The sequence below is a fragment of the Oryctolagus cuniculus genome, chromosome 20, assembly GCF_051225735.1.
Source record: "Oryctolagus cuniculus isolate XC-2025 breed Fujian yellow rabbit chromosome 20, ASM5122573v1, whole genome shotgun sequence".
In the NCBI taxonomy this organism is placed as follows: Eukaryota; Metazoa; Chordata; class Mammalia; order Lagomorpha; family Leporidae; genus Oryctolagus; species Oryctolagus cuniculus.
In genome coordinates, this window is record NC_142886.1 from 54,147,711 (window position 1) to 54,165,378 (window position 17,668).

General features: G+C 46.8%; 1 pseudogene; it reads right to left on the bottom strand.

Annotated features, from left to right (window-relative positions):
• Nucleotides 1-7,478: 7,478 nt before the first annotated feature.
• On the bottom strand, nucleotides 7,479-15,558 carry LOC149120227 (immunoglobulin heavy variable 3-11 pseudogene; annotated as a pseudogene).
• Between the last annotated feature and the right edge of the window lie 2,110 nt (nucleotides 15,559-17,668).

Below are 17,668 nucleotides of genomic sequence, written 5' to 3' on the forward strand. Positions count from 1 at the left end.
AGGAAGAAAAATAAACAAACAAAAAACAAACAAACAAAAAACTGTCCCTCGACAGTCAAGAGAAGGGCAGCTCAAGTCTTCCCTTCTCAAAGTGTCAATTTCACTTACCTAGGTTTCCTTTTGGGTGCTCTATTAGGTCTCACCTATCAGGAAGAACATGTGGTATTTGTCCCCGGGGTACTGGCCTTTTTCACAAAGTATGATCTTTTCCAGATTCATGCATTGTGTTGCGAATAACCGGATCTTATTGTTTTTACCACTGTGTAGTATTCCATAGTGTACATATCCCATAATTTCATTATCCAGTTTTTGGTTGATGAGCATTTAGTTTGAATCCATATCTTAGCTATTGTGAATAGAGCTGCAATAAGCATGGAGGTACAGGTATCTCTTGTGTGTAGTGAATTCATTTCCCTTGGGTAAGTTCCCAGGAGGGGGATTCCTGGGTCATATAAGGTAGGACTATATTCAGATTTTTGAGATATCTCCGTAGTGTCTTCCATAGTGGCTTTACCAGTTTGCATTCCCACCTACAGTAGATTCAGGCACCTTTCCCCACAACCTCGCCAGCATTTGATGTTTGTTGATTTCTGTATGAAGCCATTCTAGCTGGGGTGATGTGAAACCTCCTTGTGGTTTGATTTGCATTTCCCTGACAGCTAGTGATGCTGAACATTTTTTCATGTGTCTGTGTTGGCCATTTGGACTTCCTCTTTTGAAAAATGTGTAAGTCCTTGGCCCATCTCTTAACTGGGTTGCTTGTTTTGTTTTTGGAATTTCTTCATCTCTGTAAATTCTGGTTATTAATCCATATCCGTTGCATAGCTTGCAAATAATTTCGCACATGCTGTCAGATGCCTCTTCACTTGCCTGAGTGTTTCTTTTACCACACAGAGAATTCCCGATTTGATCTAATCCCATTTATTAATTTTGGCTTTGACTTCCTATGTCTCTGAGGTCTTTTCCAAGAACTCTTAACGTTTGCCAGTGTCTTGAGTGCTTCCCTAATGTTCTCTACTAATTGGATGGTGTGGGATCATAGGTGTATATCTTTAATCCTTGTTGAGTGGATTTTTGTATAAGGTGTAAGATAGGGGTCTTAGCCAGCACCGTGGCTCACTAGGCCAATCCTCTGTCTTGCAGCGCCAACACACCGGGATCTATTCCCGGTCAGGGCGCCGGATTCTGTCCCGGTTGCCCCTCTTCCAGGCCAGCTTTCTGCTGTTTCCAGGGAGTACAGTAGAGGATGGCCCAAGTGCTTGGGCCCTGCACCCCATGGGAGGCCAGGAGAAGCACCTGGCTCCTGCCATTGGATCAGCGCACTGTGCTGGCCACAGCACGCCTGCCGAGGTGGCCATTGGAGGGTGAGCCAACGGCAAAGGAAGACCTTTCTCTCTGTCTCTCTCTCTCTCTCACTGTCCACTCTGCCTGTCAAAAAAATAAAAATAAATAAAAACTGAAAAGGAATCTGAAGATTACCTGTACATTTTAATGACATAGTTGTGGTATGAAAAAATGATCTTGCTAAAATAGCCAAGCTACCATGTGATTCACAGATTCAATGCATTTCCTGTCAAACACCCTGTATTCTTCACAGGAAGAGGAATAAAATTCTGGAATTCACAAGAAAATTTCAGGGTAATGATGACTGAACAGTCTTGAGAAAAATAGCAAAGCAGGAGGCTTCATCCTAGCTGAGCTGAAATCAGACCTGGTGCTGGGATAACATAGACACCCACAGCCGTGGAGCACAACAGAAACTTAGAAATAAAAAAACACATTCTCAGAAAACTGATTGCATGCATGGTGCCACACACAGAATGGGGGATGGGTATTCTGTCATACATGGGGTTGGGGAAACTTGAATGCACTTGAAAATAATTCAATTATGTGGTCATCTCGCACCACATACAGAAACAGAGTGAGCTTGAAAAATACCTAAAAAGCAAGACCTGAGACTGTAAAGTTCTAGAAGAAAACACTGGACAAAAGCAGCTGACACTGGTTTGGGCAATGGCATATCGATAATCTCCAAAGTACAGGCAACCAAGCAAAAATAGGCAAAAGATAATGGATCCTACTACAGAGCTCCTGTGTAACAAAGAGAGTGATTGAAGAACCAGGAGTCGCCTGCAGTTGGGCAGAAAGTATCTTCTTATCACACCCATGGGAGCCAATGTTGTGGCCCTGCAGGTTAAGCTGCCATACCTACTATGCATGCATCACACAGGAGCATGGGTTCAGATTCTGCTTGCTCCACTTCAAATCCAGCTCCCTACTAATGGACCTGGGTCAAAGATGACCCAAGTGTTTGTCCCCTTCAAGCCATGTGGGAAACCTAGAGAATGTTCCTGGGTCCTGGCTTCAGCCTCAGCCATTTCCAGCCTTTGCAGCCATTCAGGAAGGAAACCAGTGGATGGAAGATTCTCTCTTCATCTCTTTGGGTGTTTCTCTCTTGCTATAAACTGCCTTTGAAATAAAAGATATTTAAAGTAAAAGACAGATGCTTACACATATGCTTAGGAGCCTAGATCCAAATGTTGAATGACATCTTACAACTGAATCACAAGGGAAGAAATCAATTGTTTAAATGTAGTGACTGATTGGCCAGTGATGCAGCTCACTAGGCTACTCCTCCACCTGCTGTTCCGGCATTCCGGGTTCTAGTCCCGGTCGGAGTGTCAGATTCTGTCCCGGTTGCTCCTCTTCCAGTCCAGCTCTCTGCTGTGGCCAGGGAAGACAGTGTAGGATGGCCCAAGAGCTTGGGCCCTGCACCCGCATGAGAGACTGGGAGGAGGCGCCTGGCTCCTGGCTTCAGATCGGCACAGCACGCTGGCTGTAGCGGCCATTTGCGGGGTGAACCAATGGAGGGAAGACCTTTCTCTCTGTCTCTCTCTCTCTCACTGTCTAACTCTGCCTGTCTAAAAAAAATGTAGTTACTGATAAGGTGGGTGACAGGACTGGCCTTGAAGGTATCACGTGGGATTCCTGCCTCCCGTTTCAGGATGCTTAGGTTTATGTCCAAATTTTGGGTCTATTTCAGACTCTTGCCAATGTGCACTCTGGGAGGCAGTACGAGAAGTCTGAGGTAATCCCATGTGTGAGACCTGCACTGAAATCATGCACCTTGCTGTGATCTGACCGAATCCAGCTTTTATGGGCATCTGGGAAGTTACCCAGGATTCAGTAGATCACTGTCTGTCAGTCTCTGTTGCTTTGTCTTTTTGGACAAATAAACACATACAAGTTTTAAAAGAGGTAAAAGTATATCTGTAATTTTTTGAAGAAAATATACAAAGGGAAATGTATAAAAATGCTTTAAATCTGAGATCATCATGCATGTCCATGTTAGAAGCACAACGAGACAGCCCACCCCTCCTGGTAGACTGAGTATCATCAGACATACCAGAGCTGACAAGTCTTGTGCAGGAATAGAGAGAAGAAAACCCTGGTACAAGGCTGGAGTCAGGTAAGTTAGTAAAGCTTCCATGGAAAACATCAAAAGCTGAGAAATACAATTATCACAGGATCCTCAAACACTGTTGCCTGGTAGAAGAAACATGAAATCCCAGGGAGGTGCCCAGGGGATCCACAGCCACTGTGGCAAACACCTCTGCAGTTCCATGTACAATTAATGCAGCATAATTCACGAGAGCTCACACATATAATCCAGTGAAATTTCCACTGAAGATGGAATGGATAATGGGACAAGTGGAAAGGGTTATACTTTAACAGGAAGTTTATATGGCAGTAAAGAGTAAGAAGGACAGAGCTTCAGGCCGGCAGGATCCACACGTTGAGGGATCTGCTGTACAGCATGGTGACAGCAGTTAAGGGAATATTGTATCTACAGAATTCCAAAACAGGAGACAGATGCCATTCTACATGAGACATGTGCGTGTGGGGAGCAACCGAGACTAGACTAAATTACTGGAACTGCTAAGACTAATTCTATGCATCTGATCTCCCACCATATGGCGCTGAGAGAGAATAAACAACTACCACACAGCTGCCTCACCAATTCGACTAACAAGCTGCAGAAGCTGATCAGCTCCTGATTGGAGGAGAGCAGCGTGCTCAGCGCATGGGGAGAGAACGCCAGCAGAGTTGGGATTGGTGGAAGAGGACTATAAAGGAGGAGAGAGAGACAACATGCAGGAGGAACATCTGAGCAACCCCTGAGAGAGCCAGCCGGCAGTGTGCTGCTCCTTCCCGGAAGCAGGGGGGAGCGGCAGCAAACCCAGGAAGGGCCGGGAAAAGACAACAGCGCAGGGTCCGGTGTCGTTCCTCCACAAGTGGGGGAGCGACAGTGCGTTTTGCGATGAGCATGTCAATAACTCTGACTTCATAATTCCACTCAATTTGATACATTCATTTTTCAACACATATCATTGTACCTCATATGTCTATATTCACTTATTATTCATCAAACAGTCATGACAGGAAAGGGAAGAATGGCAAATAGTGAAAATTCTGTTCTCTAAAACTGAATCATCACCTACTGTCTTCCAGGGTGCATTGTCAGTACAAGTGTGGGAAATGTGTAAATGGGCTCTGTCCAGGACTCTGATATGCAGCCTGGGTGTCTCCCTCTCTAAAACTGATCTAAGACTGCAAATGGATTGATGACGCCAGTGAGCATAGACATGGAGTGAAGAGCAGGGACTCTGGACACATGGTTGCTGGGACTGGCTCTTCCTGCAGCTACGATTCAGCCTCAGGACACTGGGCATCATGCTGGAGCCACAGACACAGCTCCCCCTGATGTGGACTCCAGCCCCAGAGTGCACAGCCACTGTGTGTCCCACTTTCTGCTCTGCTGAACCACAGCAGGTGCAGGGGGTCCCATGACACTGGAGCAGAACCAGATCAGCTGGAAGTGCACACCCAACACTTTCCATTCAGTGATGACCTTGACTGCTATTGTCCAGTGCATTTCCCTTCTGAGTTCAGGCAGGGAGCCCACAGGAGGGTCCCATGACCTAGAGGATGAGAAAGTCCCTATAGGCTTCCCAGGTGCCTACAGAAGTTCAGCCTGAGACACAGCTGAGCTGCAAGTACATTCCTGAGTGCTGTGACATTCACACAGGGACCACAGACTGTTTCAGGATTAAAGGAAAAATGGAGATCGGGTATAAAGACTGTGGAACCTGTGAAACAGCAACCTTTTAAAATCAGATGGCTGGTTCATTTTAGCATACAGGCTACTCTGACAGGAGCAGTTTGATGACATATATAATTGAGGTTAACAAATCAAGTCTCTGGCTCAGCTCTCTCTGAGTTTTAAGGGAAAACTAAAATTGTCCTAAAGTCGGCAGTGTTTGAGGGCACTGTCCTGAGTCAGACTTGAACACACTCACGAGGTCCTCAGAGAGTCCCACATCTCTGACCCTGGTCACCAGTGTCATCGTTCACAAACCTGAATTTGTTCATATAGGACTTCATCCTGTCACATCAAACTTCTCTATGTCAGTGAAGTCAGTGGCGGGGACAGAATCATAAAAGTAGCAGTCTTCCCTCAGAACTGTAGGAGAGGAAACCACTAATGGTGCCGTGACTCGGATAGGAAACCTAGGAGGGAAGAAGCAGGAAAATACCGGAGAGAGAGACTAGAAGAGCCTAGGGGAAAGCCGGACGGAAAAGGTGCCGGAAGAAGCTATTGAAAGCCTAGGCATAGACTCGGATACGGACTGTGGGAAAGAAGTTAGGATTTAAAGTGAAAGCAAGAAGAAACTTAGACTCAGATACGGACTGCAGGTTGAAAGTGAAAGTGAAACCTATAAGAAACTTAGACTTGGATACGGACTGTGGGGAGAGGCCAGGAGAAATGAGGGAGGAATATTGTTGGAAGAAAACTTAGGGAAACATACCGGGTAGAAAAAAATGTTAGGGAGGATGAAGCTGCGAGTGCAGGCCGAGGCAGAGACGTAAGCCAGCTTGGAATTCTTCAAGTCAGCCTGGGGAGCAAAAGGCGAAAATCTGGAACCAGAGGCAGAGACGTGGGCCGCCAGGTTGGAATTCGCCAGGCTAGTCCAGGGAACTTGGACTGAATGCCGGTGGCGGAAATGTGAGCTACGCTGTGTGATTCGCGGAAGCCGCCGCGTGCAGAGAGAGCACGGGGCGTGAATAGATAGGGAACATGGGGCTAGTGCGAGGCCGTGGTGTGGGCGCGAAGGGGCGTGGAGACCGCGGAGTGCACGCGCGAAGCCGGGAAGCCGCGCAGATGAGAGAAGCGCAGGCTGAAGCGGCTCAGAGCCGGGAAGCCGCCGAGAGGCAGCCTGGGGGCGGGTGCCGGGAAGCCGCAGGGATAAGAGAAACAGAAATTTTAGAAGTAAAATGAGAGAAATAGGAATGCTGGTAGATAGAAGTAAAATGGGAGAAATAGGAATGCCCGGAGATAGAGAAATAGAGAAAAATAAGGCCTCCCCACAACACGGCAATGAGAGAGCTTGGATTCCGTCTGCCTGATTAGGAAGGCGGTGAGCACCTGCGGGCGGCTAGCAGCTTATGCGCCGCAGGTCACCGAAGACAGGCACGAATCAACATCAATAAGTCTCCCCACAATACGGCAATGAGAAGGCTTGGATTCTGTTTGCCTGATTGTTAGGGCTTGTAAGCACCTGCAGGCAGTTCTAGCCGAGCAGAGCATGCGCTGCAGGGCACCGAACACAGGCACGCATCAGCGCCTAAAAACCTCCTCACAACATGGAGAAGAGAGGGCCCGGATTCGGTTTGCCTGATTGATAGGGCTTTAAGCACCCGTGGGCAACTCTAGCAAGCAGAGCAGAGTGTGTGCCATGGGGCACCGAAGACAGGCGCGTATCAACGCCAAAAATAAAAAGAAAGGGGGATCTGTGGGGAGCAACTCGGACTAGACTAAGTTACTGGAATTAAGACTTATTCTATGCATCTGCTCTCCCACAATATGACGCTGAGAAGGGAGAAACAGCTTCTACACAGCTGCCTCCAGTTCAACCAATAAACTGTAGGACCTGCTCCTGATTGGAGGAGAGCAGCGTACTCGGCGTGTGGGTAGCAGAGTTGGGATTGGTGGAAGAGGACTATAAAGGAGGAGAGAGACATCATGCACCAGGAACATCTAAGGGGAACATCTACCTGAAGGAACACCTGTGCATCCCCTGAGAGAGCCGGCCGGTGGTGTGCCGCTCCCCTGTGGAAGTGGGGAAAGTGGCCAGGGGGAACCGCCCTTCCACGGAGGTGGAAGGGACGGCAGCCAACCCGGGAAGAACCAGCAGCAAACCCAGGGAGGGCTGAGCAGACAAAAGAAAAGTGCAGGGTCCTGTGTTGTTCCTCCACGAAGAGGGGGAGCGACATAATGGTGCCGTGACTCGGATATGAAGCCTAGGCAGGGTTTAGTGTCGTTGCTCCATGAAGATGGGGAGGGACAAACCACAATTCCCTGACAGGTAACCAGGACTTAATTTCCCTCTGCACCTGTGCAGGACCATATTCTGAGCTTAATGCATCGTGTGCACTCCCTGGTGGAACTGTGCGTCCCTGCAGGGAAGTTTGTGTCCGGGCTCAGCCTGAGGGTCCCTCACTGTGTCTCTGACACAGAAATACATGGCTGTGTCCTCGTCTGTCAGACTGTTCATTTGCAGAAACACCGTGTTCTGGGCGTTGTCGCTGGAGATGGTGAATCGGGTCTTCACGGAGTTCGCGTAGTTTGTGATACCAAACCAAGATAAATGTATGCGATCCACTCCAGCCCCTTCCCTGGAGCCTGGCAGACCCAGCTCATGCCAAAGCTACTGAAGTCGATTCCAGAGGCTTTGCAGGAGTGTTTCAGGGATCCTCCGGCTGGACCAGACCCCCTCTGGACTCCTTCAGCTGCTCCTGACACTGGACACCTGCAAACACAGACGTCCTGGTCAGGAAGCTGTCACTCACACTCTCTGTGTCTCTCACTCACGTCCTCTCCCAGACTCAGTGCCCCGTGTTCTCCATCATTACCTTTGAGCACAGTGACCAGGAGAAGCCAGCGCAGCCCAGTCTCCATGGTGAGCATCTGTGTACAGTGCGCTCACTGAGTGGACACCTGGGAGTCCTGGGGCTGGAGCTCCTGTGCCAGATCTGCAGGGTGAGGGCTGGGCTGGTGTTCATGGGCAGAGGGAGGCCCTATTTGCATGTGCTGCCCCTGTATAGCAGGCATGGGGTTGTGCACTTCAGATAGGACAGCTTCCTGGCAGAGCACAGTGTCCCCTGGTGTTTGGTAGCACAGGTAACGACACAGAACATATGATTCTTTCCATGATTCTGTACAGTTATGATTTCAGGACATCTTTGTTTTGATGCAGGTCATTGTGCCTAGTGACATCAGCCAGGGCATGAAGGATGGGTGCCTCTTGTGTTTCTCATGTGTGGAAGCTCACACGCAGGATAAGAAGTTGGTGTTGTGTGTTCCTTGATGTAACCACTGGGTCCTGGTGGCCATGATGGAATGTCGTGAAAGGGGGAAAGTTCTAGCAGTAACAAACTGCCAACTGCAGGGCTCACAGCACGTGCAAGAAATGATGGATAATAATATACTCCACCACTAGGTGCCATTTATGAAACATCGGTGCTGCATTTGTACACTGAGAATGAATGTGCAGAAATGGAGAAAGCATCACTGTGGTGCAGCAGGTGAATCCACTGCCTATGATGCCTGCATCCTATAGTGCTGTGTGTTCCTGTTCCAGCTGCGGCACTTCCAATCGTCTCTTGCTGATGCACCTGGGAGAGCAGAAAAGCATGGTCCTAGTATTTGGCCCCTGCACCCACGTGGGAGACCCCGAAGAAACTCCTGTCTCCTGGTGTCACTGTCATCTGGGGGATGAACCAGCAGATGGAAGACTTGTCTCTGTGTCTTTCCCTCTCTCTGTGTAACACTGACTTTCAATAAATAATAAAACTTTTTCTTAAATATTCCATATGTAGTATCAACAAATCTTTTAAAATCTTGGAGAATATTTAGGAACATAACAATATTATTTTTTTTAATTTTTAATTTTTTAAAATTTATTTTTTAAGGAATACAAATTTCACACGTACAGCTTTAGGAATATAGTGATTCTTCCCAGCATTCCCACCCTCCCATCCACTCTCTCACCCCTCCTCCTCCTCCTCTCACATTGCCATTCCCATTCTCCATTAAGATTTATTTTCAATTAACTTTGTACACAGAAGACCAAGTCTATACTATGTAAAGATTTAAACACACACACACACACACACACACACAAATACAAGAACTGTTTGAGAACTGGTTTTACAGTTAACTCTCATAATAGAACTCATTGAGGATGGAGGTCCTGTATGGGGAGTTAGTGCACAGTGAGACCTGTTGTTAATTTAACAATAAACACTCTTACATATGATGTCAATGACCACCTGAGACTCTTGACATGAGCTGCTTAGGCTATGGAAGCCTTTTGAGTCCACAAACTGTCAGTATTTGGACAAGACCATAAGTAAAGTGGACATTTTCTTCTCGCTTTAGAGAAAAGTACCTCCTTCTTTGAGGCCACTTCTTTCCCCTGGGTTCTCACTTACAGAGATCCTTTAGGCAGAACATTTTTGCCACAGTGTCTTAGATTTCCATGCCTGAAATGCTATCACGGCTTTTCAGCCAGACTAGGTTGACTTAAGGGCTGATTCTGAGGTCAGAGTGTTACTTAAAGCGATTGTCATTCAATGAGTCTGCTGTGTGGACTTCTTCCCATGTTGGAACTTTCTGTCCTTTATAATTCTATTTATATTATTACCAGGTATTGATCCTATTTATATGATCACTTTCACAATTTATCCTATCTAAATCTTCATGTTAACACTTAATATGATCACTTTAACAATTATGATGACGTTTTTACGACTAAGCTATTGGGACTTGGAGTCCCACTCATGTTTTTAAACTGCACCCTCAGAAGTAAGTCTGTAGGAAAGTATGCAGAACTATACAGCTTTGCAGTTACCAAATTCCTCCTCCCATGCTTATTTCCATCCTTATTTTTTACTGGGATCAATTTTCAATTGACTTTATGCACGTATGATTGACTCTATGTTAAGTAAAAGTTCAAAAAATAGTAGGAAGAAAAATAACCAAAAACCAAAAAAAAAAAAAAAAACCAAAAAAAAAACCTGTTCCTCCACAGTTAAGACAAGGGACAAGGGCAGTTCTAGTTATCCATTCTTAAAGTATCTATTTCACTTCTCTAGATTTCCTTTTAGGTTCTCTGTTAGTTCTCACCTATCAGGAAGAACATGTGGTATTTGTCCCTTTGGGACTGGCTTATTTCACCAAGTATGAGCTTTTCTTGATTCATCCATTGTGTTGCAAATAACTGGATTTCATTGTTTTTCCCACTGTGTTTTATTCCAGGTATAAATATCCCATAATTTCTTTATCCAGTTTTTGGTTGATGGGCATTTAGGTTGATTCCATTTCTTAGTTATTTTGAATTGGTTGCAATAAACACGGAGGTACAGATAACTTACTTTGGGTAGTGAATTCATTTCCCCTGGGTAAATTCCCAGGAGTGGGGTTCATGGATCATATAGTAGGTCTATATTCAGAGTCTTGAGGTATCTCTATACTGTCTTCCATGGTGGCTTTACCAGTTTGCATTCCTACCAACAGTGGATTAGGGCACCTTTTTCCACACATCCTCATCAGCATTTGTTGCTTGTTGATTTTTCTATGAAGCTGTTCTGGCTGGGGTGAGGTGAAACCACATTGTAGTTTGGATTTGCATTTCCCTGACAGCTAGTTATCCTGAACATTTTTTCATGTGTCTGTTGGCCACTTGGACTTCCTCTTTTGAAAAATGTGTAAGTCCTTGGCCCATCTCTTAACTGGGTTATTTGTTATGTTGTTGTGGAGTTTCTTAATCACTTTGTAGATTCTGGTTATTAATCTATATCAATTGCATAGCTTACAAATAATATCTCCCATTATGTAAGATGCCTCTTTACTTTCCTGAGGGTTTTTTTTTTTTTTTGCTGTACAGAGACTTCTCAATTGGATGTAATCCTATTTATTAGTTTTGGTTTTGACTGCCTATGCCCCTGAGTTCTTTTCCAAGAACTCTTTGCCTATTCCAATGTCTTGCAGCATTTCCCAAATGTTCTCTAATAATTGGATATTGTAGGGTCATAGATTTACACCTTTATTCTATGTTGAGTGGATTTTGTGTAAGGTGTAAGATAGGGGTCTGAAAATCTGATAAGAATAAAATTCAAAGTAAAATAGTGTAGGTATATCATCTTTGACACAACTGTGAGTATATCAGTCTTAACTGTGTTATCAAATTTCATGGAAATACAGGAAATAAAACATTAAAATTTGCACTGTTTAAGATGCGTTCATCCACCAAAGGAGAGCCTGTGTCTCATGTGTGTCACTGGCTCCCAATACCACTTTCCTGCTCCTGCAGCCCCAGGAATCAGAAGTTTATGGGAGGACATTTGGGCCCTGTCACTCTTGTGGATGTGCCAGATTGTTGTCCGGAAACTGGGTGAGGCTGGGAAGCAGAGCTGGCCAGAGTGACACTTGGGAAAGTGCAGTGCATGGGAGTGTCTCTCTATCTTTTTCTTTGCCTCATATGGGAATAACTGAAAGTTAAAACTTGAGTTACTGAAGGGTCTCTCTAGAGGTCGTATTCCCCACATGCAGGCAGCAACCCTCATGGCCTTGTCCCCTCCCTAGAGCCCCTCTCAGTGGGATCACTGGGTGGTGAGATCCCTACATGCATGATGGGAGGCTCCGTGCATCAAGTATGGAGGGTAAGTTCCACCTAACATACAGCCTTCAGCTGCTCAGTTGGAGAGACCACACACACACACCAAGCAGTGCTGGCTCTGCTCACAGCTCTGCAGGAACAGCATCCTCAGCCTCAATACCCCAGACCCTGCTTCTCTGTGTCCACTGAGTAGGAAAGTGATTCACCTGCAGGAGGAAACCATCATGACCACTGTCCTGGTGAAATCCTGTAGAAAATGTTCGTGAGCAGAGTCCACCCCAGACACTGTGCCAGCACTGATCCCCCAAGACACAGAAGTCTGCATCTTCAGGGGATGGCTCCACCCCCAAAGCTGAGGACTGGGGAGAAGAAGCATGACACGTGGGGAAGTGACAGTCGCGGACAGGGTCCAGCAGCAGAGGGAGAGGACCTGGTGGAGGAGTGGGCTCTGCTGTGCAGGAGGGTAAGGGCAGGTGGAAGGGCCACACTGCTGGGACCCAGTGCCTGCAGGAGAACACTGAGTCAGGAGGTCTGATCAGGTGTCCTTGCCCCCGGCAATCCCCACACTGACCACCACTGATTAAAACCAGCACAGGTGCCTGGGAGCTGTGGAATGGTGTCGCCTCTGGGGAGTGCATCCAGTGAAGACTCCCACCATGAGTAGATTCAACGTCAGGGCCTCATGGAGGAAGCTGAGGTCCCCAGTGCCCCTAACAGAACCACACGGAATGCTGGGAGCAGCCTGTGGGGGTGGATGTGGTTTGTCCTCACCCCAACGTAACAGCACTGACAGGGGGTGCATGGTCTTGATGTTTACATAAAAAGCATTGAACAACCAGGATCTGACATCAGATGCAAAGTCCATTGTACAGCTACTAGAAGGAAACATAGGGCAAAATCTCCCTGATAGTAGTCTGGCCTTGATTTTTCTTTTAGATCCCCAAAGTTCATGCAATGTAAGAAAACATTTTCAGATGATGCTGCATAGACTACAGAGCTTCTGCACTGTAAGTGGACCGATGAGAAGTGAGCAGCCTACACACAAGGGAAGTAACTATTTACATATACCATATGTATGATGAATAGCCTTTATCCCAAAGAAATAAAAAGGAAATCTCTGTAAGCGCTGGATAAATAAAATGAGCTGTAAAAATAAAATGAACCGTCTGTATCAGCTGTTATATATATATATATATAAATAAAAAAATTGTCTGTGTGTTTAGAACTGGTCCCAAGTCTTCTGCAGTCTCAAATAACTATGATAGACAATTAGCTTCTTCATCCTGAATGACAGGTTCTGTGTCATCAGGCCTACAATTGGTGTAGAAGCAAACCTCTCTGATCTGCTTGTGGCTGAGGTGTGTGTTTTAGGTGAGCTCCCAAGATGACCACAGGAGAAGTGTGGGGAGCTCTGCGAGTGAGGCCTAGTGGGATTTGTTCATTTCTGGGGAATCTGCTATGGAGGAGATCACAGTAGATCTCCTGGGTCCCCAGCTTCAGCACAGAGTACAGTGCTGCTAGAGTCAGCCCTGGTCTCATCTGACATCCTGTGTGGGGATGGGGTCCCTCCCATCCCTGTTCACAATATTAGGATGCCTGATGACTGCATGATGTTCACAATATTAGGAAGCCTGATGGCACAACATTCGCACTGTCTGATCCTGGACTTGCACCCTTATAGCTGTGAGCTCAATAAACCTTTTTGCTCCATACACCTCCTTTCCGGGGTACTCCATTATGGAATCAACAGGTGGAATAAAACAATCGAAGAGCCACACACTAACCAATGCTCTGTTCCTACCTGAAACAGAGACTCAGCTGTGTTTACAGAATTAGACAGAGCCACTCAGAAATCGTCATCTCTATATCAGCTGAGGGAATTGCTTAGGTTCTGTAAGAATCCTACATGAGAGAACAATTGCAATTTTGCAGGAAACATTTTGCAAACACATGCGGTTGATGCTGTTATTCTGGTGAATGACAGAAGAAAATTTGTTTACTCCTGGTGATTATGAAGTTGAGAGAAAGCAAGGACTGATTTTTCTCTTCTGTATTCTTTTAAAGACTTGGTTATTTATTTGAAAGGCAGAAATACAGAGTGGCAGATGCAGACAGAGAGAAAGTGGTCTTCCATCTGCTGCTTCTATACACAGCTGGGCACCAGGGCAGGGATGGGAAAATCTGAATCCCGGAGCCAGGAGGTTCTTCAGGTTCTCCCATGAGGGATCAGGGGCACAGGAACTTGGGCCACCTTCTGCTGTTTCCAATGCCAGAGCAAAGACAAGGATTGGGTGTCTCATCCAGGATTTGAAACAGCACACATATTGGAAGATGGAAACGAGGACTATTTTGTGTTGGAGGAAGGAGTCGGAGTCTCTGGACAAACAGTCTCTGGGGCCAGCACCTCAGGCAGCAGGGATGCAGCTCCAGGGTTGGAATATCCTGCTGGACTCGCAAGGACACAGTCCAGAACCACCTGGACTCTAGTGCAGACCTCACTGGGCTGTCCCACCTGCTGGTCTCCCTGAGATGGGGACAAGGCCAGCAGAGTGTGGGGAACAAGACCTCTCCACACCCAGTGTTTTCCATGAGTCTGACCCCTTGCACTACCAACGGCCACCTCTGCTTGCAAATGAGAGCAGGTCCAGGGATCCCAGGAGACATGAGTGAGGAAGAGTAAGCAGGATTTCTAGGAGCCACAGCCTGAGCCACCCCTGAGCTGCAGGTTAATCCCTGACCTGGGGTTTGGACCATGTGGACCTCAACCTGTGAGTTCAGGGTGAGGAAGTGAAAAGGAGACGAGGGCACAGCTGCAGAGAATGGACATGGGAGCCCAAGGGAACAGGACCACGGGGTCAGCTCTGCCTCTCAGGGGCCCAGCTGTGCAGGAGGGGAGGGCATGGATGTGAAACACTGCAGCATTCATAGCCCCTGACCGGCTCTACACTGCCCCTGGGCTCTCAGCAGGGTCCCAGATGACGTCATCAGAGAATACCACGGGGCACACTCCAGAGACTTAGACCCCGAAAAGCCTCCCCGTGTGCCCAGAGCTCACTCAGGTCTCAGATGCTGGGGACCCCAGAGAAGTCAATCATTCCTTCAAAACGACTCCATTTTCTTCATGTGACGTCTTACCATGATACCAAAACTTCTGCTCGGTGATCGGTGTTAGGGACAGAATCATCCATCAAGAATTGGAACGTAGAAAACGGTTACAGCAAACGCAAATTTCCTGAAGGAATTAGCGATTCACCTCCCACTGCATCTGGGCGCGGGTTGAGTCTGCTCAGTGTGTGTTGTGCGCCCCCTGGTGGAGACGCGCGCCCCTGCAGGGAGGTTTGTGTCTGGGCTCAACCTGAGGGTCCCTCACTGTGTCTCTGGCACAGAAATAGGTGGCCGTGTCCGCGGCTGTCAGACTGTTCATTTTCAGATCCACCGTGTTCTGGGCGTTGTGGCTGGAGAGGGTGAATCTGTCATTCACCGAGCTCACGTAGTCTGTGCTACCATAATCAGGATAAATGCATCCAATCCACTCCGGGCCCTTCCTGAGCATGGTGGACCCAGCAAATCCAGTAGCTACTGAAGGTGAATCCAGAGGCTTTCCAATGAGTTTCAGGGATTCCCAAGGCTGGACTAGGCCTGCCCCGGACTCCTCTAGCTGCTGACACCTGCAAACACAGACGTCCTGGTCAGGACACTGTCACTCACACTCTCTGTGTTTCTCACTCACGTCCTCTCCCAGACTCAGTGCCCCGCATTCCGCATCATTACCTTTGAGCACAGCGACCAGGAGAACCCAGCGCAGCCCAGTCTCCATGGTGAGCGTCTGTGTTGAGTGTGATCACTGAGTGGACACCTGGGAGTCCTGGGGCTGGAGCTCCTGTGCCAGAGCTTCAGGGTGAGGCCTGTGCTGGTTTTCATGGGCAGAGGGAGGACCTGTTTTCGTGTGCTGCCCCTATATAGCAGGCATGGGGTCTGATGCCTCAGACAGGACAGTGCCCAGGGCAGATGTGGTGTCCTGTGGTGTAGGTTGATGGCTATGATAGGGTTCAGATCATATAAACCTTTACATTATCATTGTTGTTTAAACAATTGAAGGCAATGACCTTGTTTCATTTTAATATGTGTGTACCCTTAAGAATCCAGTGTTAGCATGTCCTTCATTTTTAAAATAACGATTGGTTCATTTTTAACTATTTGAATAACATTGGAATAGTGACAGTGAGAGAAGGGGTGAGAGAAAGAGAAATGTAGAGATGGGCAGAAAAGGTGACAAAGGGAGACTTCCACCTTTGATTGACAGCCCCAAACATCCCAAGTGCCTACAACACCGAGGACTTAGCCTTTCTAAAGCCTGGAGCCCAACACTGCAACTTTGTTTCCCACGTCAGTGGTAGGGGCTCATTCACTTGTAGTGTCATCTACAGTTTTCCAAAATGCATTATCAGAAAAAGTGTGGGAAGTCGTGTGGCTGAATGATTCATTCTGATGGGAACACGGGTGTCCCTAGTGGGGACTTTGCCGATTTTGTCCTAATGCCTGCCTCCCACTTTTAAACAGATAAAAGACTGCAAGTGGATTCTTTTAAGGTTAACTATGTTTTGTTTCCTTATTCATCCATTGCCTTATTTAACCCTCGTCATGAACACAGAACACTGTGCTTGCTAGTGGGGTTTGTGTGCTATTGGAATCTGTGTGTTGTAGAAATGGGCACAGATCAACTCACTGTCATTCACATTTCCATCTCCTTTCCTACACTCTGAGTTGGAGGGACCTGGAGGCCTCAGTTCTCATTATTCATGGAACCTGTCGTGGGTTGTGGTGAACTGAGTCAGCCCACTGTGGTGTGGGCAGAATTATTCCTTCCTGTGAGTGCTTTCTGCCCTGGTATCAGCTGCCCTGTGTTCCCCCTCTTCCCTGTGTTTAGTAACCATGACTGTGAGTTCAGCTCAAGCACTGGATAGAAGTCACTGTGTCACAATTCATCCGCAGTCCTGGGTTCAGGTAATGCAGCTTTGTTCACAATAGTTCAGTCTACAATAAAGTGAAATGTGCATAAAACGGTGAATGCAGTCTGTTACATTTGACATGGAATATTATTCAGTGTTAAGAAGGAGGTTGCTCTGTCATTAGGAAATCATGGGTCAGCCTGGAGCATAATATGCTAACAGAAATAATGCAGGTACATGTGGACACATAGTATGTGACATTAGTTATACATGCAGTCCACAAACTTGAACTCACAGAGGCAGGAAGTGCAATGGTGATCACTGTCTACCATGACCCAAGTGTTTGTCCCCTTCCAGCTCTGTGGGAAACTGGGGGAAGTTCCAGGCTCCTGGCTTCAGGCTCAGGCATCCCAGGCATTGCAGACATTCAGGAAGAAAAGCAGTGAATGGAAACTTCACTCTCCATCTGTTGATAGCTTTCTCTCTTGCTATAACACTGCCTTTCAAATAAAATAAATACTTAAAATAAATGAACGATTAATTATACATATGGTTAGGAGCCTATTTCCAAATGTTGAATGAACTCAAGCCACTGATCCCAAGGGAAGCAATCAATTCCTTAAATGCAGTGATGATAAGGTGGTGACAGGAGCAGCACTGGAGTGAGCCTGAGGGATTCCTGCCTCCCATGTCAGGATGCTTAGTGCTGTGTCCTAGTTTGGTTCCAGTGTCAGATTCCTGCCTAAGCCCCTCTGGGAGGCCGTAGTGAAATTCCAAGTACTGCCATGTGGACACCTGGACAGAATTCCAAGCACCTGGCTGTCACCTGACCCAGCTGAAGCTTTTGTAGCCATCTGGGAAATGACCCCGGAGTTAGAAGATCACTGTCTGTCTCAGTCTCTTTGTAAATGCAAATATCTAAATAAGTGAAATAATATCCATAAATGTTTAAAAAAAATATAAAGGCAACATATAAAA